General features: G+C 43.2%; 1 long non-coding RNA gene across 2 annotated transcripts; it reads left to right on the forward strand.

Moving 5' to 3' along the window:
* Positions 1 to 805: 805 nt before the first annotated feature.
* Positions 806 to 3314, forward strand: LOC308574250. Of its 2 annotated transcripts, none has more exons than XR_014002383.1 (3): positions 806 to 1074; positions 1170 to 1421; positions 2677 to 3314. It is a non-coding gene; the product is annotated as an uncharacterized lncRNA (long non-coding RNA). The 2 variants fall into 2 exon arrangements; XR_014002384.1 differs by having other exon boundaries at positions 2701 to 3314.
* Positions 3315 to 18026: the final 14712 nt, after the last annotated feature.

Raw genomic sequence — 18026 nt, forward strand, 5'->3', positions numbered from 1 at the left:
GAATTTAAAAACAAAACAAGGAGACACCCATGGCAAGCACCTATTCCTCCAGTTGGTGAATGCTTGTTGGAACAAAAATGCCTTCAATTGTTTCTGGAAAGCCCAGATAACGGGTGCCTGTCATAACTCTGTAGCAATACTGTTTCACAGAACAGGGGCAGCCACTCTAAAAGTCTGGCTCCAAAATACTGTTGTGGTTTATTTGGAGTGTGTGTGTGTGTGTGTGTGTGTGTGTGTGTGTGTGTGTGTGTGTAAAACACAAAGTATAAGTTGGAACAGAGTACTCTGGACTGGAAGTGGGTATGGTTGGCTGACTGGACTATTGAAACAAAATCACTCCAGGGAGGTCCACTTGATTTATCAGTTGCCAAGTTTGACCAGAAAACAACAGAATACCCAGGGTGCAGAGACACTCAGGAAAGGAAATAATTTGCCAAATGGAGGAAAAACATAATTTCTAAAATCTTAACTTTGGATAAATTAAACAGTGTGCTATTGCTACACAAGGTGGGAAGAAATGAAAAGAAGTGTACATGTCTGTGCAGAAAAATGTATCCAAGGCAACAAGTGCAGAAGAACATTAGGATGCTAAGTTACAAAAAAAACCCATACCCACACAATGACTTAAGAGCACTATGATACCACTTTAAACAGCCATAGCTTCCCCAAAGGATTATGGGAGCTGTAGTTTTTTAAGGGTGCTTAGAGTTGTTAGGAGACCACGATTCTCCTCCCAGAGCAACAGTTCTCAGAATGGTTCAACCAACAATCCCTCTTCCTAGGGAACTCTGTAAACGATAGCTCTCAGCACCCATAACACACTACACCTCCCAGAATTCTTGGGAGGAAGCCATGGCTATTTAAAGTGGTATGGTTCTGCTTTAAATGTATGGTGAGAATGTGAACAAAGTTGGGCCATCAGCCACCTGGTTCAGTATTGTCTACAATAGCAGCAGTTCCAGAGTTTCAGACAAGAGCCTTTTCCTGGCCTACTTGGAGATTCCAGGGGTTACACCTGGGATCTATTTTATGCAAAGCATGTGCTCTACCAGTGAGCTACAGTCCTGCATAAAGGCAAGAAAGGGGGAAAGGGTATCATTTTCTTCATGTTGTTTCTGTCCAGCATCAGGCTTCCCGTCTAATGATTTCTCTGTTGGTTATCCCCTCAGCTTGCAGGACAAAACCAGGTGCGTCTTTTTCAAAGCGCTCGTTTTCAATAGGCCTATAATAAGCTCCACTGAAGCTTTGCTTGTCTCAGGAAGAAACCCTCCCATCAGGCTTTTCAAATTTCATTTGGCCCTTTGCTGCAGAGAGTTTATAACCATAGTGGACCTCATTACACCGGCATGGGATAAATTGCTGTTTGCTTCCATTTTACAGCTGTGGAGTGAGCAGTGTCTCCTAAGCTTACTTAGTCAGAGGTAAGCCCTACTGATTTTACTAGACTTGCTCTCTAATAAGCATGCTTAGAAAAACCTTCAGAAGAATCCTTCTTTTCAAGCTCTCAACACACAAAGCTGCAGTTATTACTTCAATGTTTGAAGTATCACCAGCTGCCATTAAATCATCCCTCACCATTGATCTCTAACCAATAATCCAACAGTGGGCATGAAGTTGGAGAGCCTACTGATTCTTGTCTATTGATGTGGAGTGGTTTGGGACCAGACTGGAAGACACACCACCCCTGGCCCATTCCTTCAAGTGTGATGAAGCATATGTGTAAAGCTGGCCTACTCCACTGGCCAGCTCCACTGGACATGCACACAGGAATGGACCATTCAAATGCTGCACATCACCTACACTTCAATGTGCCTTGGCCAAAAATGAGTGGTTGAGGTAGCATTTTAATGTTTAACATAAGTCCTGTGGTTTTCACCTATGCACCTTGAACTGTACACATTGTGGTGATGTAGTGCTGGGTTGCGGGAGTATGAGGGCTTCTTCAGTTCAAGAGATGTAGTGATTTAGTGTGGAGTTCCTTTTAGGTCTTCTTTGAAGACAGCTGGGAGTAACAGGAAGCTGAAGGGAGCTGGGTATATAAAAAAGATGGGTTGTAACAATGGGGAACCACTAGGCCTAGTTATTAAGTTTGCTATGATTGTTACTTCTTGGTTTAGAGTTAATTATTTGTGATTTACTTGGACATAGCATATACACAGGAAACATTTGGACATTCTGTACCCACATGTGCAGAAAGGACAACCAGAGGCTAGGCTGGTGGACTTGGTGGGGAGGAGTAAGGCCCTTTCACTCCCCTACACTCAGTGGATTGGACTGGAGTCCCATCCAGTCCATTGGGACCTCACTCTAAAAAAATCAGACAATGAGTAAAGGCCTATGAAGAAAAATGCATCTTGCAGAATTAATAATCATACTTGGGAAAACAGAAACACCCAGTCTTTGTTGCTGGACTCAGTGCAGTGGCAAATCATTTGTGTTTATTTATGCATAAAACTGGAAGGAGGTTTTTCAACCTTTAAATCTTTCCTTGTCATTTTATGCCCCTGCTGTTAAATTTTTTGCTATGTTAATGTCATCCTGGGCTGGTAATATTTATTGCACCTAAATCAATGTTGGGACACCCAGAATACAGAGGGATCAAATCTACTTATTTCAAATACAGTTTTATGATGGTTGAAGCTGACTTTATGAAAGTTGATAAATTTCATCTTGTAGGTTTCAATTTCTCATTCCCAACAGAGATATGGGGAGAATACATTGATACCGCATTTCAAATTGGCTAGATCAGAAGGAACAGCAGCTAAAATCCATTACAACCCAATTACATCCATCAGCTGAAGCTGTGTGCATTCACTCGTGAACATCAGCATTTAATCCATAAAGAGGAACTAATGAGAAATTTGAAAATGGAATCCACGCATCAGTAACTTTGGAGAGATTTTGCTGGGATTAATGAACTGCCAGAACATCGTCAACACACTGAAAAAACGATTCTCTCTAGGTTTGTTTACTGACCAAAACTTAAGAAAGGATTTTGTTTCTTTTTCCCTGCTCAACACATTTATACCTTGACATTTTTCTTTTTCTCTCCCTCCTCCTTAGCTTTTCTCCTTCCTTCCTTCCTTCCTTCCTTCCTTCCTTCCTTCCTTCCTTCCTTCCTTCCTTCCTTCCTTCCTTCCTTCCTTCCTTCCCTCTCCCCCTCTCTTTACTTCCCCTCTTCCTCCCCATTTTACAAAATCCTGGTTATCAGCAAGCAAGCAAGAAAAAGATAAAATGAGGCTCCAATTCAGAAGCAGATATTTGTCTTCTGATAAGACTCTCCCACCGCACAAATAAACCTGCGGATACCTGCATGACTATCCCATGTTGCTCCTTCAGCTTACAGCCATTTACTAGCAGGTGGTTAGCGTGTCTACCTGTAATGTTACAGTCTGCTGGCGGGTGGGTGGGCGGCTAGAATAAAAGTGACTGAAGCAAAGTGTGGAACAGATATGCAGAGGTTCAAGCCAAATGCTTGCTGCATTCTCTGGTCAGCCCTAATAATGTAAAGTCAGATATAGGGGGCGGGTGAAAGCTGGCAAGATTTCATTCATGAATTTATAATGAATTGTCTTTGGAAGATGATGGATAATTCAGTGGGTCATCTAGGACACTGCTGGCTCTAAAAATCAGCACTGCTGATGGCTTGGGTTTCCATCACTAGTATCTGCATTATGTTTAAGTGGTGTATTTAAGGCAGTGCTTAATTTTTGTGGGACGTGTTCAGCTCAAAATTTGTGCTGAAAGAATAAAATGTTTGGTTTAAGCTGTAATCAAAATTAATGCAAAACCCTTAAACATTGCAGTTGCTTCTGCCTGCATCTTTTGCCATGATTTCCTCTGTGCTCATCCCCCTGTTGTATTTTATGCTGGCTCCCCTTAACTACTATTTTGAGTGGCCAGAGGAGGTTGCACTTTAGATAAATTTTTGGAAGAGCCTGGGGTGGGATTTTTGGATGTAATAATGACCCCTCCTCACCTTCCGCCTATAATTTGAGCATTAAACACCTGTGCATTAAAAACAAGCAGATACATTACAACCAGATGTTATAAGGCAGGTTTGTTGAACTATGGACAGATCCACAGCCTACAAAGAATCCTGGGAACTTTAATTCATTATGTGTGCTGAGAAATGTAGCTTTCTTTTGGAGGGGGCAGACTACAATTCCCATAATTCTTTAGGTGTGTGTTGTATGTACTTTAAAATGTATGGTGTGAGGTTACCCTGCATATTTTATATAGTTTTATATTATTGGAAGGTACCTTGTGAGAACTGGAACAGGTGTTCTGGTTCTCTCATGTGGATGAAAAACGAGAACACTCGTTTCTGCCAAAGGCTTTAATGCATAAGTCAGTTTGATACATATGTCAAGTTACGAGGCATGGATTATGCAGGTGCATCAGAGGCGAAGAAACATGGCTGAGCATTAGCAAAGACATTGATCCCACACATGGCATGCCCCCTGCACCTTCCTTTTGAAGCTCAGGGTGGGCACAGCTAATTGTGTGGCAAATGGCTGGGTTCCTGAGACTGGGCAATTAAGCGATGTCTCCTTCAGGTGGATTGGCTTTGTGAAGTCTGTTTGTGCCAGTGCTGGCATCACTGTGGGGATGAGACAGAATCAGAGCCAGATCATATCTCCTCTTTGATACCCCCTCCAAAGGCGAAACTGGAGGCCAGCCGCATAGTATGAGCTCTTGGCATCAGCGGACAAAGGATGGAGTGCAGAGGGTGAAGGATCCCCAATTTTCATCGCTGACTTCATCAAGGCGACCCTGCACCACACTGGAGACAAGCAGGGTCATGTTGTGCCGCCTGCCCGCCTGTGCAGGGAGGAGCCCACCCAGGCGACATGGCACTTGGTGGGTGAAAACCAGGACCCCCTTGGCAGTGCCCCCAGCATGGCCTGGCCCAGCGCTGCTCTCCATGAGTGTTGTTTCCTCTGATGCTGAGACTGGGCTGCGTTGGTTTTTCGACAGCAGTCAAATCAAAAACTAAAAATGAATGGCAATGTTTTGATGATTATATGGCAAAATATTGCTCTAGAAAAGACATGCTAATATGCTTAGATTAAGAATGTAAATGCATCAAAACAATAAATTATCAATGACATATGTATGGATATAGAGAAAATAAAAACAATCAGAATGCAATGATAAGGGTAAAATTGATTCTAGAGAAGACGAGTAGCGGTGGAGGGAAGCGAAACAGGGTGGTGGGTTTATTTTATTTTATGTTTTTTTCTTTTTCTTTTTTGGCTATTGTATAATGATTTGATGTATAATGATTTAATGTTTCTTTTCTGTTATGTATTATTTCTCTTTTTTAAAAATTAAATTGTATGGTGGAAAAATCTAAATAAAAAGACAAAAAAGACAAAAAAAACTGGGCTGCGTTGGGGGCATCTGCCGGGGGTGCCTGCTTCATATCCCCTCAATAATCCATGCCCAAGGCCACGGCCCCCCTGTGCTACACTGCTGCTGGAGACAACTCTGTGACAGGAGGCTTTAGGCTTGGAACAGCCAACATCTTAGGGATAGAACACTTTTCTCACAGCCACCTCCCTGGGAACTGGCTTGATGTCCTTTATGCCAGCTTGAAACCAGTTGGGGATTTGTTGCTCTCTTTTGCCAAAAGAAGGGACGCGGGTGGCACTGTGGGTTAAACCACAGAGCCTAGGACTTGCAGATCAGAAGGTCGGCAGTTCAAATCCCCATGACGGGGTAAGTTCCCCTTGCTTGGTCCCTGCTCCTGCCAACCCAGCAGTTCAAAAGCACGTCAATGTGCAAGTAGATAATAAATAGGTACCTCTCCAGCGGGAAGGTAAACGGTGTTTCCGTGCACTGCTCTGGTTTGCCAGAAGCGGCTTAGTCATGCTGGCCACATGACCCGGAAGCTGTACGCCAGCTCCCTTGGCCAATAAAGTGAGATGAGCGCCGCAACCCCAGAGTCGGTCATGCCTGGACCTAACGGTCAGGGGTCCCATTACCTTTGCCAAAAGAGGACATAGCTGTGTTGCAGGTTGCCTCTGTGATGTAGTTTCACCTTGCTTCAACACTGTTTCTGGGGCAGTTCAGTAGTGCTTGTTTGATAGAATCAGAGAAGTGTTCATAAAGTTCATAAAGTCATTTGAGGGATCCATGGATATCAAACCTAAGAAGAGCCCTGCTAGATCCTGTTTCCCATAGCAGACAACCAGGTGTCCTTCAAAGAGCCCAGAACCAGAACAGCCCTCTTTCATTGTCCCCTTCCTCTGCAGCTGGTGGTAGTATACAGCCATCACATCTAGTAGCCACTGACAGATATATATATCCTTCAGGAATTTGTCACATCTCCTTTTAATGCTATGTATGTTGGCAGCAACAAACGCCACAGTTTAACTGGGAAGTACTTGCTTTTGCCTATCCTGAAGCTCTAGTTATTCCTGATTGAAATGGTTGTAATGTTTTCTCCCAACACTGAACATCAATCTTCTTGTTTCCATTCAAAAGACTGCAGAGAATATAATCTCACCTGGAGTACTGTGTCCAGTTCTGGGCACCACAGTTCAAGAAGGACACTGACAAACTGGAACATGTCCAGAGGAGGGCAACCAAAATGGTCAAAGGCCTGGAAACCATGCCTTATGAGGAACGGCTAAGGGAGTTGGGCATGTTTAGCCTGGAGAAGAGGAGGTTAAGGGGTGATATGATAGCCATGTTCAAATATATAAAAGGATGTCACATAGAGGAGGGAGAAAGGTTGTTTTCTGCTGCTCCAGAGAAGCGGACACGGAGCAACGGATCCAAACTACAAGAAAGAAGATTCCACCTAAACATTAGGAAGAACTTCCTGACAGTAAGAGCTGTTCGACAGTGGAATTTGCTGCCAAGGAGTGTGGTGGAGTCTCCTACTTTGGAGGTCTTTAAGCAGAAGCTTGACAACCATATGTCAGGAGTGCTCTGATGGTGTTTCCTGCTTGGCAGGGGGTTGGACTCGATGGCCCTTGTGGTCTCTTCCAACTCTATGATTCTATGATTCTAATCTTATTGGTGCATTATTGGACTATGTTTCTGCTCTTCTATGCTCACTTCATTGGCTGTCTGTTAACTCTAGAATACGTCATAAGTTTCTCGTCTTCACATTTCAAGTTCTTCATGGTCAAGGTCCTTCCTCTCCCACAGCCTTGGCATCCCCCTATAGGCCTAGTCATTCTCTTTGTTCTTCTAATTCCATGCTTCTTACCCAATTCAAGGTTTGTTTGTTGTTCTTTATCACATCTTTATCCCTTTTCTCTTGCTGCTCTGTATGGTTGGAATCACCCTGGGATACATTTGCTGTCTGTCCCCTCACTTCATATGTTTAAATCTTTTTGGAAAACTTACTTTTTTTCAAAGGCCTCTGGGTCTGGTTAGCTAGTTTTATTATCCCAAATGTAATGGCGTTTTTAACTGTTGGTTTTTACTGTATTGTTTATATTTGCTGTTTTAGACTGTAGACTCTTCAGAGTAGAACTTCTTATTTCAGTTGTGTACAGAACCATGTACATTAATGGCACTATGGCAATAAATGGTAGTAATTCAGCTTCATGCAAATTCTCTGCAAAAATAATAATGCACATTTCTCTCTATGTGTGTGTCTGTCTCTCTCTCACACACATACCACATATAGATTTTTTCCTTCCATCAATGCTTATGATTCTAAAGATGCAGTGTTGGTTGTGGGGAGCCCCACCTGGGCTTTGTGGTCATTCCTTCTCAGTGCTCACAACCCCCCCCCCAGGCTTTGCAAGCACCAGAAAATCCAGATCATTTTTTGAGGCAAACACAGATGTGTTTGGCCATCCCTCACTGAATTTATATTGCCCAGCCCCTCCCATCCCACCCCAAAAATGAGATCCAACACTTGGTGCAAGCCTGTCTGTATCAGTTCTATACAATGCATATGAGCTTAACATGCCTTCGTCTAGCTGCTGCACAATATAGCATAACATATGTTGATCTCCCTGACTCACAGTTGAGCATTCCTGCGTGGGTCTGCTGAACCCCTAAACTAATTTGCAATCTGAGCTCACTTGAGCTGATTTAATATCATGATTTAATATAATCTCTGATGCAGGTATGGCACATCAACTAGGCTGGAAGGGGGGGGGAGGGGAGCCCCTTTTCTTAACAGCAGCATAATGATATTTCTTTGCAAGAATAACTCACCTATGTATTCAAGCAGCACAGCAAGTATTCTACATGCAGACATAACTGACAGGTAACTCCTCCAAGATCCCCTTTGCCCTTGCCTCTCTTTCAACAGGACTGACAGTTGCAGGCAGAGAAGAGAGGGTTGTCTGTGGGCAGGGGAAAACCTACAAGCTAGAGATGAAGTAGCAAAACTTAATGGACACAAAGACATCTTGAAAAAGGGAAGGGGGTGGGGGAGAAAGCTAAAGCAATGCAAAGCTTGAGATTTACTGTACGCAAAAGTTTTCCGCAGAAGTGTTTTGTCCAACATAGTAAAAATGAAGGCGAGAGAGGAAAAGTGATAGGATGCAGAGTGCACACAAACATCAAAATAAAATTGAATAAATTATAACACATACAAAATGACAATACTTTCACCTCCTCTCTGCCCCACCCCTCTCAGCCCCTAAATCTATTTCAGGGTCTCCAACCCTCTGGAGCAGACTGGGGGATGGTGCCAGGCAAACATGGGTAGGGGAGAGGGGTTGGAATCCTTGCACTGATGGAACAAGTTGGTTGAATACTGCCCTAATTCAGTAGGACAGTAGGATAGAATAGTAAACTGAAAAGGGGTTGATTTTAGGGTGGGAAGACCCTGTTCAGCTATGAAGTTCATGGGTAGCCTTAGGCCAGTCACTAAGCCTAGTCTATCTCACAGGTTCATTATTTCGTAAGAAGGAAGAGTGCCCCCCACACCCATATATATGGTGAGGTAACCATGCAGGTGATTTCATTTTGTTTGCTCTGAAATAAGTACGGTAAGTACTGTACTCCCCTTGTCTCCCTCCATTGCATTATGGGAGCAAATGGTATTTCAGGTCCTAATCCATATCGGCCTTAGGTTTCGGGCTTAGTCCTCATTCCATGTTGAAACTAAGCCTAAGGGGCTGTGCCAAAGGCTGAATGAAAAAGGTATTTGAAAGATAAGAGAGAGGAAGACAGTATCACTAAATAGTTATTGGAGGTATTTCCAGGCATAAAATGCTAGCACATGTTTGGCTATGCTATCATTAGGACAGTTTTTAGGGATTCCAAATCTAGAATTAAATTTGAATTTAATTTATTTATATTAATTTGAATTTAATTTATGATTTCTAGGGGCTGGACTGTGCAGCAATATTCAAACATTTGTAAGAAAATTCAAACTAAAAAAACCTGGGTTTCTGCCTGAAGAGTAGCTTCCTGGAGGGAACATCTGATCTCTTTAATTAAAAGCAAACAGAGCTCAGGTTTATAAAAATCGTTTACTGCATCCCACCTCCAAAAAACATAAGGGGGTGGTGACTATTAAGTCTTCTTGGGTGTCTTGGCAATATGCCTTCTCTGTAATGGCCCCCTGTGACCAGCTCCCCTCCCCATGGTCACCCAGAACAAAGAGACACCAGGCAAAGGAGCCGTAGGCTGCTGGCAAAGGAAATGGGGGAGGAGACTTAGAGAGTGTCAATCAGGTTGAGAGACAAAAAAATCCTTTCCGGACCTGTCACCAGAGACTCAAAATCGCTTAGTGAAGGACAGAAAGCTCTCAAGGCAAAATGGCCCTGAGCTCCAGGGGAAGCAGACTTACATAGCCTTTTCAAAGGCTCATGGGAAAATCACACCAGCAAGATACTGAACAAAACCTTGCCCGGTATTTTATTGAAATCTAAGGGCCAGAGTGCTGGTGGGCAAAGGTGTCTTGCACTTAGAAGAAGAAGAAGAAGAGTTTGGACTTGACATCCCACTGTATCACTACCCTAAGGAGTCTCAAAGTGGCTAACAACCTCTTTTCCCCTTCCTCCCCCACAACAAACACTCTGCGAGGTGAGCGGGACTGAGAGACGTCAGAGAAGTGTGACCAGCCCAAGGTCACCCAGCAGCTGCATGTGGAGGAGAGGAGATGCGAACCCAGTTCACCAGATTACGAGTCTACCGCTCTTAACCACTACACCACACTGGCTCCCACTGGGCACAGAACTAGGCTTCTCAGCAGGCTTGTATAGAGTGGCACTGTAAGACGCAATATCTGAAAAGGGAAAAAAGTCGCAAAATTCTGTGATGCCTCTCTTCTCCTTCCCACCCCCTCTGGAAAAAAAACCTCAAGCTGAACAAAAGATATTGGATAAAGCAAGAAGAACATCATTATAAAGAGGGATAAACATTTCCACAGCTGCTTGAGAGAATTACATGAGGCCATTTCCTAGAGTCCCTGTGGGTATAAGCGGAAATATTTTCCTTTTTTTCTTTCTTTCATTTCTTTCTCTTCTTTTTCTGTTTAACAAAATAACAGCTAGAAAAAACAATCCCAAACAATTACTATTATGTTCCTTTCAACACAGTCAGCCACTTTGCTATCATGGGGTATTTAAATCTCTGCACTGGTTGTGATCAAAGTCAATCCATTCTGTTTATCCCTTTCTTTGCTTTCCCTTTGCTGCAATTCATATATGCGAGGAGTCCTGAAATGCCTGGCAAGCCAAGGGAGAGGAAGGCTTTCACAATGAGGAGCACAATGAATCAGATTTAAACAAAGTTGTCACACGACATTAAAAATAAAGCCACTGCAGTTGTTCCTCAAACAATAGGAATACTTGACCAGCACTCTGAATTTTGTTTCCGCAACAATGGAAGAAATGCAAGACTGACTTTAACATGCAGCCCAGGCACATGGGATTTTACATCCATTTTACACGCAAGAGAACTTTAACTCTGTAGGTGCCTCTTGGAGTTTTCCTTTTCACCTCGTAGGGCTGTTGCAACCGATGGGATGGATTCAGCAGTGCCTAGCAGTGCTAAAGACCACATCTGACCCTCTGCTGGCTGCTGTCCCTTTACCCTGAGATGCAACAGTGCTGAAAGGTAGGCTTGAAGACAGTTCAGGACTGCTGGCTAGCACAGAATGTGATGATGCAGCTTTATGATTAACCTAAGGTTACCAGATTTTTTTCCAATGAATCCGGGGATACGTTTCAACTTCCTACTAAATAGATGGATTTTGTCAGGGGACTGATTTGTAAATCCAGGGACTGTCCCCGGGAAACTGGAACATCTGGTAACTTTAGATTAACCCTTTTACACCAGGTACTTGGCTCAGAGCACAAGCTTGCATCTTCAAGTCCAGAATATTGTGCTAGCAGTGGGTTGCAGGTGGCGCTGAGGTCTAAACCACTGAGCCTCTTGGGCTTGCTGATCAGAAGGTTCTTGGTTCGAGTCCCCACGATGGGGTGAGTTCCCATTGCTCTGTCCCAGCTCCTGCCAACCAAGCAGTTTGAAAGCATGCCAGTGAAAGTAGATAAATAGGTACTGCTGTGGCGGGAAGGTAAATGGTGTTTCCATGCACTCTGGCTTCCATCACAGTGTCCCATTACACCAGAAGCAGTTTAGTCATGCTGTCCACACAACCCAGAAAGCTGTCTGCGGACAAACACCTGCTCCCTCGGCCTGAAAGCAAGATGAGCACCACACCCCATAGTCGCCTTTGACTAAACCATCCAGGTGTCCTTTACCTATTGTGCTAGGGCTGGGACAAGTCTGGGAAAGACCCCAACCAAACTCCTTGCAATGATGAAACAAGTAAAAACCTTTCCGTATGGAAGACGGCAGTCTGGTGGAACAGATTTCAGTTTCAGTTGTGGTGTTCAGTTGTTCAATTTCGGTTGTGGTGAGTACTTGGCTGCTCTCTTTGTGTGTGGGGTGGCCCCACAAGAGTTTCTCCAGTCTGCAAATGTTCCCATGGGCCCCCAAAGGTCTCATCAGTTACATTGGATTGGCATGAAAGCAATACGCTTTGGCTACGTACAGTTTCCTTTCCACCTGAATGAACTTTATTTCGGTCACAGACCAGGATAAAAAACAAATAAACATATAAATAAAATAGCAGTTAGGATTTTTTTAACTGATAAATGTTGGAGCAAATAAGGACAAAGAAACAAGCATAGGATAAAACATCTGAATAAAATACAAGATTAAACACGGATAATGGATGGATAAAAACTGATAATTAGAACAGATAAAAACTAAAAACAACTAAAAACATGCAGTTAAAACAACTGTAAGAGTGTAAAAACTAAAAGACTCGCAGTTAAAACAACTATAAGAGGCTGCAGAGTAGAAGCCTCTGAAATAGAGGACACTCACAGCATTAGAAATTGATGTGCAAATATGGTTAAAACAGACAATTAAAACAATGTACAACATTAGATTTAGAAACAATGTGCAACAATAAACTATCCCAGGGAGTTGACTCAGAGTCACCTTATTCTACATCCTGGGTTACCAGGGCCTAACATGCTTTAATTCCAAAGGCTTGCACCAGGCAGAAAGAGCTGCAGCCAAATACATTTATTCTGAATAAAGTGTTTGGCTGATCTTTGGTACTTAGGAATCATGTACAGCTATTTTTCAGCACACTTGATTCTTCTGAATCAACTGGGAGAATCCCTTGGGGCATGACATCTTCTGTGTTAAACCAAGGACAGTAATGTTCATTTCAGTCATTTAGATTATAACAGTAGAAAATGTCCTACAGGTGAATGTTTTCTCACCAACAATGCTTCTGTTATCATTGCCTGCTTGAGGCTTAAGCCTTCCTAATGTGTTTTGCTTTGGAGAGCAACTAGTCCAACTTACCTGCTGATTCTCTGAAGCAAAGCGAAAATTTGTCTTGATGAGACTTGATAGCAAAGGCTTGCTAGACATAATCTCCCCAATCAAGTTGTTCCAGCCAGAAATACAGAGCTTGATCTTAGTCATTATTGCAAAATTAGCGAGAAAGCAACAGATGAATGGGACTAGGAAATGCCAGCTTATTAAGCAGGGAGTGAGCTGTGAACAGATGTTGCAGATTAAAGTCTGCCTTATACCCTGGCGATTGTGAATCTGCTCTTTATGCCAACAACAGTTTGCAAGTTCTGAGTCTACTGCGAAGACTGCGAGCTTTTGTTCAAAGCCTTGTGGTTGTTGCTAAGTTTCTAGCTGTCCTGGGAAATGTGAAACAATGGCTAGAAAAGTCAAGGGCGGGTGGAGAAGAAAAGTGGCGTTGGCATGTAAAGACCTATGAGAAATAATAAGTATGGACTTCACTCCTGCAAGGTGCTGTGGTGGCCCCTTAAGAAGAGGGAGGACTAGACAAATTAATGGCTGTCACTAAGCATGATGGTCATGTTCTACCTCCACTGTTGGAGGCAGGTGTGCTGGTTTCTCCCCCACAATGGGGGTGCCTGGCGCATGTGTGTGATGTTCCATGATGCAGCACGGCTCAATGTGGCATGCACATGACATCACACGGCACAGCGGGGCCCATCAGGCCCTCCCACAGCTGCAACAAGCCCCAATGGGCCCTCCAAAAGGCTCGACAGGCCTTTTGGAGGGTGCAATGGGCCCCTCTGGGACTTGGCACGTGGTGTGATGCATTGAGTTGCTTGGCCAGGCACTTACAGTGAAATTTTTGTGGGTGCCTCGGCCCCCAGGAGCCCCCAGAGATGGTGCCTATGGCTTGAGGCAGTATGCCCCTAAATGCCAGCTAGTAAAGGGACCCTTGACCATTAGGTCCAGTCGTGACCGACTCTGGGGTTGCGGCGCTCATCTCGCTTTATTGGCCGAGCGAGCCGGTGTACAGCTTCTGGGCCATGTGCCCAGCATGACTAAGCCGCTTCTGGCGAAGCAGAGCAGCGCACGTAAACACCGTTTACCTTCCCGCCGGAGCGGTACCTATTTATCTCCTTGCGCTTTGATGTACTTTCAAACTGCTAGGTGGGCAGGAGCAGGGACCGAACAATAGGAACTCACCCCATCGTGGGGATTTGAACCGCCGACCTTCTGATCGGCAAGTCCCAGGCTCTGTGGTTTAACCCACAGCGCCACCCGTGTCCCTGTGAGTCAAAAGTGTGTAGAATGCTGTCGGAGACAGGTTCTGATTGTGGGTTTCTGAAAGGCCACTGCGAGAACAGGATACTAGACTAGATGGGCTACAGGCCTGATCAAGCAGGATGTTCTTATGTTCTTATGCATACAAAAATGGTGCTGTACCACTGAGCTACAGTCCTACATCCAAAATGTTTGTGTAGCATGCCAGGATGCCCATTGAAATATTAAAAACAAAGGGAAGGTGTTTTTGGCAACAGGCATCAGCCTGAGCACATCCTTGCATTCAAGGTACTCATGCCATGAATGCTTTCTGCCTCACTGCACCAGCATGCATACCCTCCAACATTTCTCCAAAGAAAATAAGGACGTCCCATTCCATAATGATAATTTTACTATTTATACCCCACACAACTTACTGGGTTGCCCCAGCAATTCTGGGCAGCTTCCAACATATATAAAAACATAATAAAACATTTTTTAAAAAACCTTCCCTATACAGGATTACCTTCAGACAGCTCAGGAGATGAATAACTCCATACACTCCAACATTTCTCCAATGAAAGTAGGGACGTCCTAAGAAAAACCCCCGGGACATCCCGTAATCAAATCAGAAACCGGAACGGCTTTTCTAAATCAGGGACAGTTGGAGGGTCTGAGCATGTACTACTCTGTGGGCATAAATATTTGAGGGTCACCAGGATGGAGACCCTTCAGATGTAGCCCCCCCAAACTGACCCTAATGGTGCCTAGGTCAGGTTCTGTCCTTAACAGAGATGCTGGTTGTCAGTATCCACAAACTCAGCATATAAAACAAAGCAAAATTAGAATCATGTACTTATTACTCTGTATAACCATGTTTTCTTTCTATTCCCCTATATGCGTCTACACCTTGCTGAAAAATAAGACAGTACATCCAGATATATATATATATTTAAGAACAAGCTTTTACAGATGAGAATAGACAAGCCCCCAACTTGCTTTGTCTTTCAAAATGACTCATGAAATAGGATGGGCGTAACTACTGAGCCCCAAACCTACTGGTGGGGGCTGACAAGGAGTATTGTAAGGCAAAGGCAGGCAAAATAGCAATAAAAATATTTTTTCAAAAGCCACAGGCTTCAATGAACATCACTCAATAATATGAGCCTATCAGCCATCCCGTAAATATTTGCTTCTCCTGACATCTGAGTTACTGACTTCTGGAAAAAGAAAAACCAGAAAGAAAAAAGGGGGAGGGTACAGAACTCTGTCCATGGATTTCCCCAAGAGATAAATTTCTGTTGGAAGAGAGAGATCCCTCCCTGTTGATCTCAAAGGGTGCTGCCTTTTGCCTGTACTCATATGGACAGTTTAATCTACCATAGTATACAATGACAGGCAATTTAAACAACAACAACAATAACAACAACAACTGGCTGTTGCTTATGACCTGCCTTATTGTGAGCTTCCCCCTTCTAAGCCATTGGCTGAAATGCTGTGATGTCATGGAACGTTTATGGACACTAACCACTCAGAGAATGTGGTCAGTCATAGAATCCTGGCACACCAGGCAAGTGTTACGCATCACATTTAATCCTTTTTGCACCTTTAGAGAGACCAAGTGCTTTACTAGCTTCCTTCTCTGAAGCTTGACCATCTTTAAGAAAAGAAACAGCAAAATAACAACTCTTGTAAAGATCAAGTTGTTTATCAGAACATCCATTATTTGGGTTTTATTGGAACATCTACTATCCCCCCCCCCCGCAAAATCATGGGTCTGTCATAAAGACCTCCATAAATCACAATCTAAGAACAGCTCCTTAACTACCTACTGTTTTCTTTTCAAATACCTATTGTTAATCTTCCTGACAGTTCTGACACTTGTATTGTGGAGACGTTGTATGCCACATGTTGCAGGCTGATGAAAGTGTCAAGCAAAAGAATTCAGACAGAGAACTCATAGCATGCACTTACATTCACATATATATAAATATATATATACGCATAAAAAATGCTTATTGCTTAAGGGATAAGGCTTGAACAGTGCAAATACACAAATTCAAATGACATCATGCCCCATTTAAACATAAATACGTACAACGGTAAGCATGCATGGCAGCCCATAAAATAATTCTGTGTTAAGACACAACCCACGAAAGGTTCAATTTATACAGTGGTACCTCAGGTTAAAAACTTAATTCATTCTGGAGGTCCATTCTTAACCTGAAACTGTTCTTAACCTGAGCTACCACTTTAGGTAATAGGGCCTCCCACTGCCACTGTGTTGCTGCCACGCGATTTCTGTTCTCATCCTGAAGCAAAGTTCTTAACCCGAGGTACTATTTCTGGGTTAGCGGAGTGTGTAACCTGAAGCGGCTGTAACCTGAAGCGTCTGTAACCTGAGGTACCACTGTATTGGCACAATTCTCCTCTTCCTCCCTCCTGCAATGGTAGGTTGAGCTGATCCTTCGGTCCCCAGGTACAGCGGGGACCAGAATATCACATGTCCCAGTTTCAAGAGTATTGTTATTCCTGTCTGAATGTATCTCCCGCCCTTCCTCTTGAAGGAGCCAGGGTAGCAAACGCATCATATTCATTCATATGTGCATTCTAAAACCAGTTAGGAATGTTTTTTTAAAAAAAACCAAAAACCAAAAACCAGCTAGAAACAGTCTTAGTCACAATCCCATGTTTACCAGGAACAGTATCTTTCAGTCATTAAGTGCCTGGATAAACAGGAATACCACCACTGATGTCTTTTATTAACTTATGAGCAGAGGGCGATGTTTATGTTGCAAATTTATTGTAATGTATGTTGTTGGTCTTTTGCTTATTTTGCTTTGGTTCTTGTCTGTTTTCTGTAAGTTTTTGGCTGTTTTAAATTTGGAGGTTTAAGTATATATATGTTGGTGGGAAACTGTCGTGTGACGGGCCAATGGCCGTAATAAATATCAATCAATCAATCAATCAATCAATCTTATATTCCTCCTGAAAGTCAGTAATGAGGGAGGCATATGAACCCCACCAAGGACACCTCCTTGGTTCCATAAATGGGGAACTTCTCCACTGAGAATGCCCTTTCAATAGCATCTTTGACAGATTCCAGACCACCAACCAAGCCTCACCAGCCAATCATAGACTCTGAGGTGGTTGATATTGAAGAAAGTACTTTGTAAGCTACTTTAGCCCTCCAAGCTGAATTACAGCTTCCATCATCCCTGGTTATTGACCATGCTTGATGACCAAGCTGATGATGCTTTCTTCCAATTAGTTGTAAATAAAATAGCTGTCTACAAGGGATCCATGAGTAAAAGAGGATAAGTTGGAGTCTCCTGAGAAGCTAGGGTAACTCCACACCGGCCTCTCCATCTAGCATTCATATAAATGTCAGCATTAAATTACTACTTCACTCCTGCACTGTTTGTACAACAGCCACTTCAATGCCCGATTAAATTATTTATTATTAGTGGTGCTACTGCAATTGTTAAGCATAACATCTCACCTTATCTGCAAATGTTCAGGGTAGCTTACAAAACAGATAAAAACAACAACATAAAATTTCAGAATCTGATAAAAAGAGCAATAAAGCATCCATAATAACAGAGGATATGCAGTACCAACATCAAGAATCATAAATCATCCTGAAACTGCTGTTTCTCTCTGCTTGCTCTCCACACTGTGAACAAGAGGGTTGCTTTTTCATGTATGGGAGATGCATTTTGTCAGAAGGGGGGGGGGGTAGGATCAATCTTACTAGTTCTTTCTGCCCAGGAAGATTGAAAGAGTCCCTCTCCTCTAAAACCTGTATTGTCTCTTTCAAGAGACAGCAGCACATTCATATTGCTATATTAGTAAAGTCCTACACAGCTGGAGAGAACCAGCGCAAATGTATGTCTAGCAAACCACTACATTCCAGAATGCCATGTTATAACAAACAGTTTTCATGGTGTGCTATACATACACCTCAGAAGGTGGTGGATTCTCCTTCATTG

Source organism: Podarcis bocagei (genome assembly GCF_964188305.1).
Source record: "Podarcis bocagei genome assembly, chromosome: 15".
Classification (NCBI taxonomy): domain Eukaryota; kingdom Metazoa; phylum Chordata; class Lepidosauria; order Squamata; family Lacertidae; genus Podarcis; species Podarcis bocagei.